The following is a 17,762-nucleotide window of genomic DNA, read 5'->3' as shown; positions in this document are numbered from 1 at the left end:
CACAGAGGTTTCTCTCTCCTTCCCCCAGAAACCCAGGTGAGAAGGGAGTGTTTCCCCACATATTTTATACCCAACCTCTCCTCCTTCCTCTGTGTGCTAATAACAGCAAGAAAAGATGAGGAGCTGGGGACTCACAACCATGAGGGATTTCAGTTGTCATTTTGGACAGACCTCTCTCTGTCTCTTGTCTTTCCATTCCTTGCTGCCAATTCCCCCCCCCCCTTTTTTTTTCCTTCCCCCAACCATTTTACAGCCCCAAACCCTGTCCTTGAGCCCAGCTCTTCTCTTCCTTGTGTCCTAGTCCTTGCCTTTTCTGTAAGCAAGGAATTAAACAAGCCTTTGTGAAGACAAATCCATGTAGTAGTTTCTCTCTTTACTCCCTGGCTAGGATATAAGTACAATTAAAGAAGAAGCAGTGACCAAGGAAGTTGCATTTATTTTAATATCAGCTCTACTGAGTCAAGGCTTTGAGAGCATCCTCTGAGCTGCGTGCATGCTTGCAACACGAGAGCTTGCTGTCAAGTCCCAAATCCTCTAGGTACACAGGTCCCTGCCACTTCTGGTGGCAATAAGCCCCCTCCAGACATGTAGGGATAGGGAAAGTGGAATCTCACCAGCACCAAGGCTTCCCCCTCCCTCAAACAAGGCCCACCTAGAAACTCAGTAATAAAGAGGGAAATTGGCAACCAGCCTAAGGTCATTTGCAATTTGTGAGTAATGAAGGAACCTGGAGGTAGTAGAAGCAGATAAGAATGAAGAAGGAGGGAGGGGAAGGGTTTATTTGCTCTCCAGGGCTTCCTAGGCTGGGGCTCTTCCTTAGCACTGCTGTCTGGTCTCTGTGTGTTTCTATCAGAGTAAATAAACCTCCTCTTGTAAATGCTGACCTCCGGCAATGTAGTAAATGCTGGTGTCAGCCAAACCTGTGCTCAGTCACTCGCGGGGATGTGTTGCTCCTCAGTGTGATGCTGTGGCATTGCTTTCCCTGCAAGCACCAAAAGGAGAGGCCATGAGACACCTTCCTTTGGGTCTCAGTTCCAGGTATGCTCCAGAGTCTACTGACTTATTTATTTTTATTACTGCTCCCTTTCTGCCCTCGTTTTGTAAAAGCAGCTAACTCCCCTGTTGTGTTTTATGTGATGTTCCTACTTGAGAGCTGACTTAATCTTTGCATTTTGCTCTCCCTGTTAATCTCAGGATTAAGAAACTGCCGTGCAAGTGTGACTGGAGCTTTTAGAAGTGATTTCTACTTTTTTAAAGGAATAAAAAATCTGCAATGAGCAATGCTTTTTATTTAGAACTGAATTCATGAATTTTAACTGAAGATGGGCATGTTGGGCATTAATATATGTATAATTTTGCAGAACCACTGTTATGTCTCTAATGAAAATTAGATTCTACCACCGAGGCTGTGTTTGGCGATAGCGTACATCTTCATTTGCGCTGCATATTTATTTATTTATTTTTTCCTAGCTTGCATGACCTAGGATTACAGTTGCTATGGCGATGAGACAGTTAGTGAAGGAAGGAGTGAAAGGTAAGTTTGTTCATCTGCCTGTGTGCTGGGAGGATGGGGGGGCTGGCAGTCTCATTGCCCGATGCTGTGTCTCAGTTTCTCTGTACTGATGGTCTTAGAGGGATTTAGGGTTGGGGATGCCTGGGCTAGAGGCCCAGAGTCAAATCTTATGACTGCGCTCATGTGTTCATTGATTGATATTTGTGATTTTATGGGCCCTGGACTTGGAGGTGGTGGTGCTGAGCACCAGTAGCAGCTCTGTCCCCCCCATACCCAAAGTGATGCTGAGAGCCCTTCCTGCTTGCCGGGGTTGGCCTCATGGCAGGAAGGGAGGCAGCATGCCCCAAAACCTCTTCAGCAGCCTTTGCCACCACCTAACCAGAGCAGCTGGAGTGCAGGGTTTTTTCAACACGTAATTGATAGTGAAAGAAAACCTGTCCTTGGTGTGTCTTTACAGATGAGGAATATATGCATGGCCCTACTCACCTAAATGTAGCTGCTTAGAAGTCTGTGCGCCTCTCCTGGCCTGTACTCTGCAGTCAAAGCCGTCTGAGCTTGCCCTGAGTTGTTGGGGAAGTGCTTTCTTGGCATCCTGCCCATCTCCCCTGTGTTTCTGCTTGTGCTTGACTGTATGCTCCTCCATCAAAATGGTCCTCTCCATTTGCTTGGATCTCCTGGTGGAAATGCTTTCCATGGAAACCCAAGCTGACCAGCTTTAATGGTTGCAAGACTTGAGGCAGTTTCTTGCAATTGTTTATTTCAAACCAGCTGCTCCTTCCTCCCCCTCCCAAAAGATGGGTGGCTGTAACCACCAGCGTTTTCACCTGATCCTCCTAGCAGTAATGCTTTTGTAACTCTGGAGTTTTGAGGTTATGTTCTTCTTTCAAGTACATCATGATTTAACATATTGATGGCCGGTGAGTAAGTCTCAGGCTTTTACCAATTGGTCTCAGTCTAATTTTGAATCTCTCCTTGGAATTCTTGAACTTTTTATTAGGTATAATTTTTCCACCAGAGATCTTATTACTGTGATTATCAAAAGACAAATATGTTTAAAAAAGGTCTCTGCTGCCCTGCCGCACTTCATGGTTTTTCCCCAAGTGAACTCTTTGCTGGCTTGCAGCTCATCAGCAGCGCAGCCGCTTCAATGCAAGCAGACAGCTCTCTCCCACTCACTTGGATGGGGGTAAGGCAAATGAGCTGGCTGACAGGGACAATCCTGTGCTTGTACTGCTCTCTCCCCTCAAGGAAAACTCTTCCAAGCTGCTGAGCCTCTGAGAGGGGGTCATCTTCATGCTCAGACACCCTCCCACCCGCAACCATCAGTGTCTGCACAAAATGCCTGTGCTCACAATGTGCTCCCTTCCTCCACAGCTGGGGGGAGAAGCTGTAAAAACCTGATGGGTGGTGCCCAGGGCCGACTAGAGAGCAGAGCGGTGTTGATCGTTGGCCATATAGGTGGGAGCTTGAAGATGCTGTATTTCTCTGAGCCTGTTGGAGAGTTGTTGACACCCTTTGATGGGAGAGAACATAGCCTTGGGGCTAAGGCTCTTCCAATCCAGAAGTTGGTGAAATACTGAAAAAACAGAGCACTGCTTCACCTGCTCCTCTAGCAGAAGTCTGTTGTCTTCCCAAAACCCAGATATCATGGCAGGCACAAAGGACAGGGCAAACCTGCAGGTTGCTGCTGCAGTTCCCATGGGAATGCACAACAAAGTAAACTTGCCTGTGATTTCTCCAAAAAAACAGTGCTCAGAAGTGCAGGCTGCCCAACCTTCCCCTTGAGGACTGTTTCAAAGCACTTGCGAGTGTGTACTGGAGAACAGGGTATGCTGTGTGCAAAACCTGAGCAAACAAGGAGGAATAAAGAGCTGTACAAGGGGATGCACATACAGGAAGAGGGAGCAAAATGAAATCCCACATTTTTTGACTCTCCTTCTTGAGGTGCAGAAAACAGTAAGGTGGGGAAAGAAATGGCTTTCTCCTGAGAAACCCCTCTGGTAAAGCCCTGATGCAGCTGCACTGCATCTTTTCAATGAGATGAGCCTGGCCAAGCTGTGGTCCTTCTTACAGCCAGTGCCTGGGGTGAGGGTGAGCATGAAGTAAAGGCAGATTTATTGCACAGCCCCTGGGGAGTTCAGTTAATGCAGCGGGTTGCCTGGTGCTGGTGAAGTGTCAGATAGCAGCTGTCTTTAGAGGGAAGACCCTGAGCCTCTGGGGCTCAGTTATACTGCGGGTCCAGCCCAGGTCAGCAGCACACTGAGTCATAAACACCAGCAGAGGTTTGGGAGCAGGCTGCCTAACAGCACTGGGCTTCGGGTTGGATCTGCCAGCAACAGGTCACCAAAATCAATGCAGCGTTGAGCTGCATCTTCATCAGTCTTTGACTTCTCTGATCTCCTCCCTCAGCCTTCTGCAGGTCAGTGCTGAGGCAGATGAGAAGTGTGTGTGTACATACAAACTCGGTGCCTCTGGCAGCTGGGTACGGAGGGCTGGGAGGCACCCTGGGTGGCTGTCTGAATGGCCTCTTCTCTGGAAGAAAGCCTGTTTGGAAAAAAAAAAAAATCAGATAATTTCATGATTCCCCCTCCCCTTCTGTAAATATTCATCATACGCAGTTAAATGGAAGCAGCAGCTGTGGACGATGAATCCTGGCTTGTCATTGTCCTTCATCAGGAGGACAGCCCAGTCAGCACTCAAATATCCTTCCCTTCTCTGCCCCCCTTACTGCCTCCGTGTGCTGCATCCTCATGCTGCAAGGGCTTTGTAAGGAGCATATAGAGGCAGGGATGCAGCAAGCATATGCTGTGACTGTAATCTCAAATGAGCTAGTGAGGTGCTTAAGGACAGAGGCGAGGCTATTTCCAGGGGAGGAGCAGTTAGCTGCAAGGTGGCCATGGGGAGTGACTGCTGTCATGGGTTTGGTGTCCCTGGGGGGGAGTGAGTGAAGGGGTCAGAAGTGGTCACAGCCTTGCTTTTGCATCTTCAGATGCTGATGCAGCAATGTGGCTCCATCGACCCCTCTCGTCCTGTCGCCAGCAGTGCCGTCAGGTACAGACATGTCCTGTCCAGGGCCAACAGGTAGCCAGGAGCAATGCAGTTGGAGCAGTGAGGTTCCTTCTTGCTTTGCAGGGAAAGCAGGGAGGTGTCACATCCTTCTGGTTGGAGGACAGAAGGAAATGGTGGTGTGTGGAAGGGATACAGGTGGGCGATTTGTCACTGACTGCTTTGGGATGCTTTGTAATTGCAGGGGTTATCAGGCAGATTATCAGCAATAGCTTGGGGGGGAAGCATTTTAGCATTTTTGTCTTTTTTAGCAAGGCCCACAGGATGTTGTGATGTCTCTTTACATCATTTGCCTGTGCTCTCAGATTGATTCAGGTCACTAAGCTTGCTCCTGTACCAGCTCAGGACCAGCAGGGATGTGTCATGTCCTCACCCTGGTGGGACAGTGAGATCCTGATGGGAGGAGGACAGGAGTTGGTTGGGAGCTATAGTGGGTCCTCAGTGAGGATGGGCAGACACTGCTGTGTCTTCCTGAGATCTTTCTCATCTGAAGGTTTTCCTCTCTCACATAGAATAGCGTGAAGAAGGAAGAGTTGTCTGGTTTGCCTCTTAGCTTGGGAGTAAAGATTTTTTTTTTGGCTGGAGGTCTGGTGCTGGGGGTTTCATCTGCAGTGGCTGGGCTCCTGCTGTGACTGGGTGCTAGTGACCTCTAATGGACAGCAATGAAAAGCCTCACCGAGGGATGGAGGCTTTTAGATGGGACTATATTGTTAGTCTCTTTACGTAGGTACAGTGGATGTGGCTTTAGCGATCTCAAGCATCTTTAAGGCAATCCTGTTGCTTATGACTTGTGTGCTCTTGCATTTTTATTCCTCCTTCGCCAGTGGAAAAGCAGCAGCTGGAACAACCCAACCTGTAGACCTTCATAGCACAACTATTTTCCTTGGCATCCAGACAGTGAGGAGGATGAAAGGGATCCAGGAGGGACAGACTAAAAATGAGGACTGCAGTCAGATTCTTAATCTTTAAATAGTAATTCCACAGTCAGGGAGACCTCTGTGGCTCTACTGTATTCCATTAATCTGCATGTAATTTGGAGTACATATCTCTAAGTGCCTTGTCTTAAAAAATGGAGTATAGAAGTTAAATTCACATAGAATGAGGAGCCTTTCGTGTCCCTTAAATCAAAGGGGAGAGCTCATGGCTGTTTGGCAGCCTGCACAGTCAAGTACTCCACAACCCTTCTGCTCATTGCTGGCAAAAGTGCTCTTTGACATCCTGAGACACCTGCTGAAAGCAAATAATCTGTGCTTACAAGCTGGCTCTTGGGAGCATTTGATATTTCTATTCCTATATCCTCTTAAGGCCCCTGTATTCTTCGCCCTTTGACTTTTGTGGCAAACTCCTGCGGTGGGCCATGGGGGCGTGTTTCCAAGGTGGGTAAAAAAGCATTTCAGCTCTCCTTATACCAGCCTCTTTGGGATGCCTAAAATACAGCACCTTATTCAGAGGACAACAGATGAAATTAAAAGACAGCAAGCTTTGGAACTAAGCTCCAAATCATTACTAAATGGGAGCATGCTGTAAAACTAATTCCCTGTCCCAGATCAGCACCAAAACAGGATCTCTGCAAGATTCGTTTGGGTTGGGATGTGAGGGGTGACAGAATATCCAGAGGGCTCAGAATAAATATGTATTGGTAGCAAGCTAAACCTTATGCTTCAGTTCCTCAGTGAATTTCTATTCATTGATAAGAATGAATAATTTCTTCATGACTAATACAGAAGATCAATGCTGCTGCATCTTTCACCTTCTGTGTGAGGCCTGGTGGTGGCCACAGGGAGACCAGGCTGGGGAGAGGCTTGGCCTGGGCCTGCAGCCCTGTGCTCTCTCAGGGAGCTGCAGGTCTCCTTCCCTTGTTTCATCCCTACCTGCCCCTGTCAGCAGCGCTTACGGGAAGATTAACTGAACCGGAGGGTCGGACAATCATGGCATGACTTACAGCTTCCCGTTCCACATGATTGAGCTGCTGGCAGGGCAAATGGAGGCTGTCATGTTGTTACCAGGACCTCCCATCAGCTTGTTTGTACATATCCCCTCCTGGGGCCTGTCTGGGCACCCAGGAAGGGGGGAAACCTGCTGCTGGGGCACCAGGAGCTTTTCAGACTCTAACTCAAAAATCCAGAGAAATAGCCTGTGCTTAGGGATAGCAACAATTCAGGAGGCAAGGCTGAAATAACCAAATATAAACAGATGAGGAGAGGCCTAAAAGGCAGCTACAATCTCACACCAGTGAGGACAGCAGGAGGGAGCAGGGAAGGAAGGGAGATTGAGGGTGGTGAGAGCTGATATAGCCAGGAGCAATGATGTGGGGCCGAGCGGGGGAAACGGAGCCTGCGGATCAGCAGGGGATTACTGCTTTATTAGCCTCTGGATTAGTGTCCAAGGGCCAGAGACTGCAGAATAGGCTGTATTGAATTATTCCTTATCAGCCGGTGCTGACTGACTGCCTAGGGTCTGTCCCAGTAAGCTCCAGGGTAGGGAGGTATTTTCTGTGTTCAGGCTGGTACGCCACAGTAAAAAGCCTGGAAAGAGGTGGCTTTTAGGAACACAAAAGCCACATGGAGATGAGAAATTAGGGGGAATGGGAGGTTGGAGTTGCACAGTAGTTGCCTAATACTATCCTTTTTCTTTCCTTAAATTGGAAGGGCTCTCTTATCTCCAGATCAAGTCTCTCAAGACATAGCTGGAAATTTCTAGTCTTTGATTGCAGTACCTTTGATTCCAACACCTTTCCATGTTCCTATTTATTCTTCAAAAGTGAATTCAGACTAGTTCAATCTGCTTTGGCTACAGGTCTAAAATATCTGGGGATATCATTTTAACCACAGAAAACAGTCACACTATTGATATATGTATGAATGAGGAAGAGAAACAGACTGCGAAGGAGAGGGTAAGTCTGTCTGCAGCCTTCTTGTAACTGCTGTGGGGTCGGAGGAGGCAAAGAGATGGCCAAAGGTGGCAGAAGGTGATATTGTTTCAGCAGGGGATGCACCTCCATCCAAGCTAGCAGCAGTTCCTTATCAGCTGTGAGCGTGGTGATCCTGGTCTGGATGAAACACCAGCACAGGTATCCCATTTGCTTGTCACCATTACGGGCTTTTGTGCTGCTTTCTCTGGGAACAGGACACACTGTTGTGCCTCTGGCTGGGAGGAAAAGTGGATTATACTTTGCATCCCTACAGTCCTTCAAAAAACATTAGTGGAAGACGCACCCTCCCTTATTTTTCTTCCAATGCCAGGCCACAGACCTTCCCTTTGGAGGCTAGGCTGCCTTCTGATCCATGGCTGGCCACAGCAGAGAGAGGCAACTCTGTGTCTGTTACCATATTAGATGAGGAAAGTTGGTAAGAGGCTATCTGAGATTACTACTTATCTGAGATCTCTTCTGCATCAGTACCTCTTCTCCCAAAGAAAGCCGTTGCCAAGTAAAGCAGTGGGTAGTAGCTGGTCAGAGCATCTGATACCGGGCGGAGGAGGGTTTGATTTGTTGGCTTTGTTTCTGCCACCTTCCAATTCTCCTGGAGGTGTAAAGGAGCATGGGGCTACCTGTGAGAGAAGCTCTGGCAGTTCCAGTGCTGCGAAGAACTATTGAAGTGCTGTGTATTATAAGGCTAACAAAGGAAATTCCTGTTGCTGGGGTATTGCCCTCGGGTTTGGGGATAGTTCTACTCTCTGCAGTATCCAGGACGGTGTTTATACTAATGTTTAGCCTTTGTTTGCAAAGGAAGGTTTCCAAGCGTGAACCAATTACAACTTCACGCGCTTCAAGGCTTGAAACAGCAAACATCCAGAACTAAGGCTTTTGAGCAGGGCTGACTTCCCCTAGTAATCCATCACCAGAAGCTTCTGAATAAAATGCTGGCCACTTGAATATATGAAGCTTGTTGTGATGCAAACAATGAGAGCTGGGTAGTTACAGGCAATAAGCAAAATGAAGGTACTGCTAGCAGCAAGCCTCCTGTCTCCAACATCCATTTTGAAGTGCAGGAAGCAGCTGTAGGTGAATATACAAAAAACAGGTAACTAAAACTGTAGTTCCTGGATGCAAATGGTGGCCTGCCAGCTGCCTCTGTGCAAGTCTCCATGCTTCAATAGCTGGTGGGGATTATGTGCCTCAAATAGGTAGTGTGGTTCACTGTCCAAAACACAATCCCATCCTCCTCCATGCAATCCCACTGGCATATGAGGGGCTTCACTTCCATCAGTTCTTAGAGCAAGCAAGAGAGCCTCCTGTTGCCTGACTGACCTCTCTCAGAAACTATCCTGAGATTTCCTGGCCTCACAGGAATGTAAGAATGAGTTTTGTGCTTGGGCTATGGTCACACTGGCTCTTGAGAAATTTTAAACTTCACTAGGCTTCACTGATTGATACTCAGCTGGGGAACCTTTGAGCACAGGTGACTCAAAAATTAGTGTTGATGACTCACTAGGTAACACTTGGGCCCTCTCTTACACTGGCAGAGGTGGCTATTGGATTTTCATTTAGTGGTAAACCCCAAGGCTTAATTGTTAGTGAGGCTGTAACATCTTCCATGTGAGTTTGAATACAATGTTCAATGTTCTACTAAATTTCACCTAGAGAAAGTACTATTCTGCTGACATAGTGTTTGGTTTGTAATTCAACCAGAACAGTTACTCTTCATTTTCCTCTCTGACGCTGCTATATAGTTTTATTACGTGCTGTTATATAACTTAGTTCTGATGTGAAGGCAGCTATATCTCTGAGTTAGATGAACAATCCCTATATAATATGCATATGTCTGCAAAGTGCTTCAGATAAAAGACCCTAAGAAATGCAGGTTATTATTTTGTCTTTCTGCGGGTCTTGCTTTGTGGCATGCTATTTAGCAACTCTGCTGTTGTTCTGTCTCAATGCTTTGTTGAATGAAGTGTTCTGAACAGTTTTGGGAGTGCTGGCATATTTTATTAATTGCCTTTTATAGGTTGTTTTTCTCTTTTGAAACTCCACATTTTACAGACATAATCATAAAGAAACATTTCAAGCTAGAGTTCTAACAATCAGGTTAGAAGAGAGGAAGGGAAAAAAGCTCAGCAAAATATTTGGCCTATACTAAGATAAGCTTTGGGGATGACATGATATCAGACTTCTTTTAAGGGTCTTAGGGTACAGGAAAAATAACTGGGAAGGGGGAGAGGTGGGTGCGCAGTGTTCCAGGCAGGATAAAATCAGCAGCCCATCTGGGTCTCTGACGACTTCTCAAAGTAGGGTTTTGTACTCCGAGATCTATTCTGACAGCACAGTGTTTGGAAAATGTTTAGGACTCCTGCCATCATATTTCTTTTAAAGTCTGATTACCTTATGTGACATATCCTCAGCTGTTGTAAATTGATAGCGCTTCATCAACTTCAGCAGCATCTTGTCAGTTGTTGTCGGCAGAAGATTAGCCCTCTGCATCCAGACATGTTGCCTTGAGCTGGGTTGGGATCTCATCATAAGTCATTATGAGACTGATGAGAGAGTGCTGAAGGGAAGACATGGGTTATGATAGGTCGTGGTGAGGACTGACCCCATAAGTGGAACTCATTTCTTTTTGATTTATTACTAATTCTAGTTTCTCAGTATGATTTTGGCTCCAGGACATATCTTCTGAGATAACAGTTACAAGTGTGTGTTTTTTTTAAGACCTCCATGCCAGTCTTTAGAAAAATGGGGAAGATGCTGGTGCTTGTGTTCCAGACAGAGCCAAAGTGAGAAATTGTATTCACCCCACCAAAAGTCCCCTTACAACTACCTTTGATACTCATCTTTGTTGCTTGTCATAAGGCTACTGTGTGATACTTAATGTGCTGCAGTGTTTTATCACAACCCAGGTATAAGAATTTCTCTGCAAAGGACAGTTTGAAGTGTCCTTTGGCATCCATTAGTGTGAAATGTGCCATGGAAATGTAAATCATGTCACTGGTTGTCAGGGAGCACCTGGCCTTCAAAGAGTGCCCTGCCGCATTAGGAAGGGAGGGGTGAGGAGGCCAGCAGGGCAAAGCAAATTTTGCTGATTTTTTTTATTTCGCTTAAAGGACTAGAATTCAATTCCACACCACACCTTGCTCTGCTGGGACTAGAGCTCCTGAATGTGAGGGCCATGGTGCTGTTCATCTGGTGCACGTGGAAGGTTATGCACTATTGTGCTTGCTCCTACCCTACTGCACAGGCAGTTCTGTCATTTGGTGAGCAGATTACTTCTCCTGTGGGTAAACCTTCCCATAATAGAGAAACGTTTAACTTTCTGGACTCAGGCAGGAACCATCTTTTCCTGTGGCTGTGGATCTGGGCAGGAAGGGCTTCCCCACCTGGGTAGCACCAGCGAGTGCAGTGCTCGGACTCCTGGTCTGGCTTGGTGGGGCTGGGCTTAGATGCACACAACACCATCGTGGTGAGGAGCTCCTGCCTTGTTTCAGCCCTGATTAAGCTCAGCTGGCTGCATGCAATAGTATCGGTGTCTTCCTGTGTGTGAAGTAGTATTTCCAAGGACTGATGCTCTACGTAAAGACACTGGATGACATGACTGAGTAGAGACGATATAAATCTATGGTGTACCATGAGGTACTGCAGTTCAAGCCAACAATAGGCCAATGTATCTACTGTAATGATCCAAGGGCAGCTCACTGTCAGATGACTGGGGCTGCAAGACAGCCACCGAGCTTCCATTTGAAAATATTATAATTCATTATTGATGCAGTTTAGTCAATTGGCAGGTTGTGAAGGTCAGACCAGGGCATCTCTTAACCCTTGCCTGTGTACTCAGTCTTTGCAGTAATATCTTCAGTCAAAAAATAAAAATTATTCCAAATGTATCATCTTCATCCCATCCGAACCCCAACCCGTGACACTCACCCAGAAGTGGTGTTATCAAGAAGTGAGCTGTTTTGTTGAAAAGCTGTATTTTTCACTGGCTCTCAATGTCCTGTCACCTTTCTTAATTTGTGGCTAGCTGTGGGTTAGGTGCTTAGTGATTCTTCAAGGCTCCCAGCACAGATATCAGCTTTGTCAATGTGGAGTGCAGTAGTCTACAGTAAGTCTGGTTGTCACTGGGGAGACTATGAACTGAGGATATTTGGTTTGCTGTCCCAGAAAATAACACTTAATCTTGTCTTCTACAGTAGATGCAGCCTTCAAGCTGTCCTTAGGCTAAAGGAAATAGTTTCAAGCCCTGTTAAATGAAGCGTTTCCCAGTAATCTTAGAAAGGAGAAGACTATTATGCTTCTGTATCATGTACGTATTGAACCTACCAAGGCATATATGTCAGACAGGTAATGTGCAGGTCTTTGGGTGAGAGCCCCAATTCCACAAGCCTTGCAGATGGCTCCCTAATGGACTTTGCTTGAAGCCATATGACCTTGCAAGAGGGAGATCTTTAAACCCTACTGCTTAATTTCTGTCTAATGGTTAAACTTGTGCAGATGGGGACAAGCGTAGTGTGTTATGAATGAGAACTGCTCTCCCTGTTAAAAGCAAAGCTAACAGGAAAAGCAGTCTCTCCCCTCAGCTACAGGGTTTTTCCCCCGGTATTAGGCAGGTCTATCTTACAAGGAGATTACATAGCTGAGAGAGAGGGTTTGGAAAACTTCTTCATGCTCCCATATGAAGCATGCTGTAAAAAGATTTTGCTGCTGAGTACTGCAATGTTTGCTCATTGGTGAAACTACACAGATTATTTAGTGATGACTGTCAAACTCTTGCTAATACTGTGTGCGCTACTGATATGATGAGCTACTAAATAACTATGGTGTTGTCAGAGACCAATTTCTATAAGAACTACAGTATCTGGATTTTGGTATAATGAGGCTCCTAATCATGTATAGAATCTCCCCTTGTCAGGATAACATATTGTGCCTCTGAAGTAAACATTTCTGCTAAACTGGAATATTTTCTTAGCCCCTGTGACTACCCAACTTCTATACATGTGCACATAGCATGGAGAATTGGCAATGTCTATGCAGTAATGATTTTAGCTAGCTTTGCATCCAATTTTGAAGCCTTCTAAATCCCCTCAGTAACAAAGTCCATTCTCTTGATTGTTTGTGTGATGTGGGGCCAATAAACCATATTTCTGGCAATTTAAAGCTGTTTTGTTGAAATGAAATTCCAATATCAACTGTACTGTTTGCTTTTCTGCAAATGTTTCTTTCTCATGTTCTATCTCAAAAGTGACTTGGCCTAGAAACTCGGTTTCTGCAAGAATCCTTGATGATATGCTGAAATAGCGTGACTTTGGATCAAACTGGGAAATATTTTTAAGCAGCTGGCAAGGTCTTTTTGAATTTTTGCAATATTTGCTGGCTGTGGATTGTATAGACAGATTTTTCCAGAGCATTTTGTGCTTGCTTAACTCTTCTGATCCAAGCCTCCTTGGATTTCCACAGAGTGAAGCCTACTTCAAGATTCTATCCAAAGAGCCTAGATTAGGCTGGTGATGCTGGGCTATGGAGAAGGGTCTGAAGTTCCCAGTCTGCACAAGCAACTTTGGACTGTCTTGTTGCAGATGGTTAAGTGCTAAATTCTGCTAGTTGTACTGTTTGGGTCCAGATTAGTTATGTGCACAACCTATGAATTTTGGAAGATCTGGCTGAGCCCTTCTCTTTTGATGGGGGTACGATAGCTTCTGCCCAAGAAGCCAGTGGAGTTTGTAAACTCCATTAGCCCAGCTGTTTGAATTTACATTCAAGAAATAGTCTCTTGGTCTGGTCTGCACTCTTGCTGATTGCAGCATGCCAAAACAGTCCTGGCAAGATTGAGGTGCTTATTTAAGGAGCTTTTGCTATGGAATTTCTTAAACTTTTGATGCATTTTAGATTAACTTTGTAGGATTCACCTATCACCTAGCAGAGATGAGGACTTCTCACTCAGGCAACAGCTGGGGCTTCTTTTGCTGATTCCTGCAGAACTGAAGAGTCTACTCTCTTCTGTTAGCCTACTTGGTTTAATTGTTCGGATATGAAGCCAATGGAGGGTGGTGTAAAGTGTTCTTTGTGATCTGAGTTATCTGTAATTCTAGGAGCAAACTGATCTTGCCCTTTCCGTAGATTGAAGCTGGTTACAAACAGTTTTTCCTTTTTTTTGAAGGAAAGGGATGCAGAGGAAGAGTATGAGGAAGACATGAGGTCCCACCAGGGATGTTGCTGAGAACTTGGTCAGCTTGATAGAGCCACCTTGCACCTGTGGCATACCTAATGCAGAAGATCTGAGCCAAGGACATCTGATGTCCTCATTGTCTTGTCTGTCCCCATGAACTATGCATCAGTGACCCTGTGGCTGGAGTACTCTATGGCCCCTTTTTATTCTGCTCTGTTCATCTTTGTCACCTGATGTGATATATGTCAACATGAAAACCTCATAGTACAATAAACCCAAACAAAGCACACAGCTAAACAAATGCAATTTAGCTTTTTTTAACGAAGTCACTCCAAGCTTCAGAAAGGTGGGAACTACTCTTCTAAAAGCAAGATCAGTTACCCATTGTAATGTTGGATCTGGGGTTTTGACTACAAAACAGCCAAGGGCTTGCTCTGTCCTCTGCCCCAAGGCTGTTATTGTAATCACACTGGTGGTTCCACTGGGAATGGTATCTGGCCTATTCCAATTGCAACTTACATCCTCAGATAAGGTTCAGTTTTAATTAATATAATTGATATCCTAAAAAGAGAAATTAAAGACTAAATCCAGTCCTTTTTTTATATTTCTAAAGTAATGTCCTGAAAATAACTTTCCAGCGAAATGGGTTCAGGAAAGCGTTCCTTGGGCTTTAACAGGCTCAGGCAAGAATTTGAATTCATCTTGCAGTTCAAGGGCCAGCACAAGGAGGGCATGTGATCTGAAATGACATGAAAACATTTTTCCTAACTAATACTGACAGTCGTATCTTGTTGAAGTCAAAAAAAAAAAACAAAAAACAAAAAAAGGCAACCTTATTTTTAAAAAAGCAAGCCATACTGTAGGAAGACCCTCTTCCTTTTCTCCTGTCTGTCAGCTGATAGACAGAAATATGTTGGCTAAGCTGGAGGCAGATGTCAGGGGAAAGCAGAGGAAGGGAAAGTATGAGGGTGTGCAGAAAGTATTCTGTATCTCCTGTGCCTCAGATGTTGCCCTTCACAGCATTGCATCCCCCGCAGCCTTTCTGGGCTACTCTGAACTGAACCAGAAGCTGTGTCAAAGCTGTCTGGAGTATCCTCTTTTAAGGAGAGCTGGAGCATATCTAGCTTGCTCTTTCCTCTTCTTTCCCCTTCTGCTGGAAGGGGAGATAGGGAAAACATATCTCAGAAGACCCTGCTTCCCGGGACGGAGCCAAACATTGTTCTTTGTTGGGAAGTAGTAATTTCTTTTCTCTCTCTCTGTGCTTCCATGTGGCCTTTGCTTTTTTTCCCCTCTTCCTTTTCCCTTTAATTAAACTGCCCTTATCTCAACCTGTGAGTTTTCCTTTTCTGGCATACATGTTTTAACTTTCCAGCATAATTTCTTCTTCCCCTTCTAAGGATGGGGAGTGAGAAGCGGTTGTGGTGGAGTCCAGCTGCCCAGCAAGGTAAAACCACCACACGCTGCTACCGAACGCGTGCAGTTTGCTCACTGTAACGTAACTGATTTCTCTGCAGGGTGTGAAGAAGTGAAGCTGTAGGCCATGCAGACATACCATAGGTAGATTAAACCACAGATAGGAAGCATCTGTGTTGAGAACACGAAGGCAGTCATCGCCGGGGGCATCACACCATCAGCTGGCCACATGCTCTGCTGCTTGTGCAACCCGATGGCCTGTGATGGTTTTCTCCACCAGTGAGGCTGAAGCTTGCCTGCGTGTGGCTGTGCAGGTTGCGGTCACGTCTGCTGCTGCACAGCAGGGGACCTGGAGGAGCAGCAAGGTGAACAGCCCTGCACCACGTTTGCAGTAGATGCTGTGCTCTTGCTGCCTGTGGTGGTGTTGGTGACAGGAGCTTTGACTGGACCAAAGGCAGCATGGCTTTACTCTCCTTCTCTGTGCTGCTGCCCTTGCTGGGGTGGCAATGAAACCACAGGCTGGCTGATCACTGATCACTCAGTGAGGGTGACATGCGGTGTAATGCTGTCCTTTGAGCATCAGGAAGCAGGACTCTGAAGGAAGGTGCATGTTGCTGGCATTCCTAAGACAGAATAAATGTGAGGGGTAGCACTGGCCAAAACAGGGAAAAAAAAGAGAAATTGCTCCTCAGGTCTTTGGCAGGAGATGATGTGGTTCTCCAAGCGTGGGTTGCCCTTCCAGGGATGGTGATGTCAGGAGACTTGGGAGATCTGGGCTTTGCTCTTGACTTTGCTGAGGGCCCCCCCTGCAGTTCTCGTACTCATCTCTTCAGCTCTGCTCGCCTCTATCTACAATGAGATGTACTTCCCACAGGGGAGCGTTTTGTCAGACTAAATTCAATAATGCCGACAAGGCACTCGGACACAGCAGTGAGAGAGGGCATTAAAAGGATCCAGGTAAAATTCATCAAAATTTGTGTATAGCTGTAAGAGAATGCACTGGAAAAATCACTGTGTAATGCTTCTCTCACTAGTCTGAATTGCATTGAGGGATATTTGGCTGTTGTGCAAATATGTGCATGTGTACACTTATTTACATATCTGTAGAGATAATGTATATATGAATAAACACAAAAATCAATAACCGCAGAGTGGGAAAAGAAAAAGATGTAGTTTGTCTAGTATCTGTATAGACTTCTGTACCCTTTGCCAAGTGAGGGCATTTGATTTCTTCTTTCTCCAGAATGTAGCTGGTAGTAATCTTCCTTTTGTCATATAATCACAAATAAATCTTGTGTTTTGTTTAGTAATTGAAATTGGCATTTTTTAGTCTGATGCTTCAAGGCACTGCACTGCAGGAATCAATATCATATGTGACAGTCGCAATTGATTTGTGAGCAGTGACACCTACGCTGAGGATTTCAGGCCTCGGGGATAAAATGTCTGAAGAGAGCATTAAAATCATTTTAAATCAGGAGGGATTATTAGAAAAGGGAGGTGATCCCCAGGCTCGATCATGAAGCCTAGTACAATGAAGAAATCAATTCCTTGCTTTGTCAGAGACTTTGTGTGTGATCGTATACAAGTACTTAAAATTATCACAAGTGTAACTTATTTATGCTGTAAATTTTGCACTGTCCAAAGCAGCACCTTGCCTGCTCCATGCTTATTGTTTGTGCTGGTACTGATGCTGAGGATTGTAACAAAGGCATGTCCTTAGTGTGAACAAGTGAAACATAAGCAACTTTTTTTTCAAGGTGAACCTGAGCTTGGTGCTGGGCTGCTCCTTTCTCAGGGCATCATACCTGGGCCAGCTGGCAGGGACAGGACAGCCCATCCTCTGAAGAGACAGAGTTTGAGTAGAAAGTTGTTCACTTGTCCCCTTTCACTGAAACCATGTGCGGAGGCTGGTCAGCAAGGTGTGTTTTGACTATTATCAGTGAATAATATCAGCGGTAAGGTTATCAGATTTGCAGATGCTTTAGTTTCTTCCTCTTTCTTCTGGGTGGCAGAAGCTTTCTTTGACAAAATGTTCCATACGTGGCTGTTGCATTATTTTTGAATCCTAGTCCCAGTGGGAATGCTGCAGATCATGGCGTTTAGTGGTAACTATGGGCTTCTTTAAAAGGAGGGGGTAAATAAAAGGTGGAGAGAACTCAGAACACTGCAGTAGATGTCTAGATAGAATTCTGGCAATTTTTCTGCTGTTTTCAGCCCTTCCAGCCTGAGATACTCCTAGCATATTGTTCCTTTACGTACATTGATCCTATGAAGCATGGCCTCTTCAGATGAAGAGGCAGGGATTAATGAACCACATGGAAACACTAATTTGTCTGAGTTAGAGGAGATTAGTTTACTTAGACCATTAACATAATTAATCTGAGGCTAGAAATGTGCATTCAATATTGCAAACTTGCTGGATTTTTAAGAAGGTGTAGTCCAATGCTACTTAAAAAAAAAAAACAACCTTCCTAATACATATTCAAAAAACTTAATCTCTCTTCTTTGAAGGCATGTAGAAGAAAGATGTCTTATTGCTTTAATAATTTACCTCTACAGTGTCTTGAGGGATCCCAAAGTTCCTCTGGGAGCTTCAAATCAAGGGCTACAAGGTACATAGGTTCGAAGGAACAAGCAGTCAAGGAATACAAGGCTCTTGTTGGGGAAAACAGTTT

General features: G+C 45.3%; 1 protein-coding gene across 9 annotated transcripts in view; it reads left to right on the top strand.

Annotated features, from left to right (window-relative positions):
* Positions 1–701: 701 nt before the first annotated feature.
* GRAP2 (GRB2 related adaptor protein 2) overlaps positions 702–17,762 on the top strand; it is a 105,084-nt gene continuing 88,023 nt past the window's right edge. The window contains exons 1-4 of one of the 9 annotated variants that reach the window (XM_083803641.1): positions 702–1,038; positions 1,471–1,534; positions 7,376–7,472; positions 7,566–7,649. The gene's annotated coding sequence lies outside the window, so the exon portion shown is untranslated. Of the gene's footprint in view, positions 1,039–1,470; positions 1,535–7,375; positions 7,473–7,562; positions 7,650–13,665; positions 13,976–17,762 lie in introns of those variants that run through there. The other 8 variants (XM_083803642.1, XM_083803643.1, XR_014573510.1 and 5 more) reach the window with 8 other exon arrangements.

Source organism: Anser anser (assembly GCF_964211835.1).
Source record: "Anser anser genome assembly, chromosome: 1".
In the NCBI taxonomy this organism is placed as follows: Eukaryota; Metazoa; Chordata; class Aves; order Anseriformes; family Anatidae; genus Anser; species Anser anser.
The sequence above is the reverse complement of the archived record's forward strand: the minus strand, read 5'-3'. Positions and strand labels throughout refer to the sequence as shown.